This window comes from Bison bison, unplaced genomic scaffold (genome assembly GCF_000754665.1).
Source record: "Bison bison bison isolate TAMUID 2011002044 unplaced genomic scaffold, Bison_UMD1.0 scf7180017846335, whole genome shotgun sequence".
Lineage (NCBI taxonomy): Eukaryota > Metazoa > Chordata > Mammalia > Artiodactyla > Bovidae > Bison > Bison bison.
Genome location: NW_011476908.1, coordinates 4,883 through 5,587, shown reverse-complemented (window position 1 = coordinate 5,587; position 705 = coordinate 4,883).

Genomic DNA, 705 nt, shown 5'->3' with positions numbered 1-705 from the left:
CTTTTCTTTCCTTTCCTTTCCTCAACATGGGTGTCTACAGCACTCTTCTTTCCTTCAGCCTCATTATCTTAAGAAGACAATGGATGCCGTTCAGTTTAAAAATATATTTCTGAAACATCTATTATGTGCTAGACCCTATACTGGGGTCATAAATGAATAAGAAACAGTTCCTGTACTCATAGGGCTTCAGTTTGGTTGAGAAGACCATAGCAGACTCAAACAATGACTTCAAGGAGTGATTGAAGTTCAACAGAGAGAATGCATGGGGGAGTTGTAGGAGCAGAAGAGGGGCCTGGCTTCAGGACAGGCTTCTTAGTGGAGGTGACAACCTGAGCTGAGTCTTGCAAAGGGGTGTGGTATTGGACCAAGAGAAGAAAGAGGATGCAGAAGAGATATTCCCAGTAGAAGCAAGAGCATGGAGAAAGACAAGTAAGAGAATCAGAAGTAGGCTTGGACATATCAAGAACAAGCAAATATTACTGGAATGTAGGAAAGTAAGAATGGAATAAGGTAGGGGAGTGTTTACCTATGAATCTGCAAAGACAACACACAGTTTGGAGGCTTTTAGAACTGAATAGCTTGGGTTTTATCCTTAAGGTGCCCAATTCACCTGAAGTTTACTGGATTCCTTCTGGGTACAGGGCCAGCATAGAGCAGGTTCTTATTCTAGGTCTGTTGGGTGAAAGACACATAGGCAGTTGATGG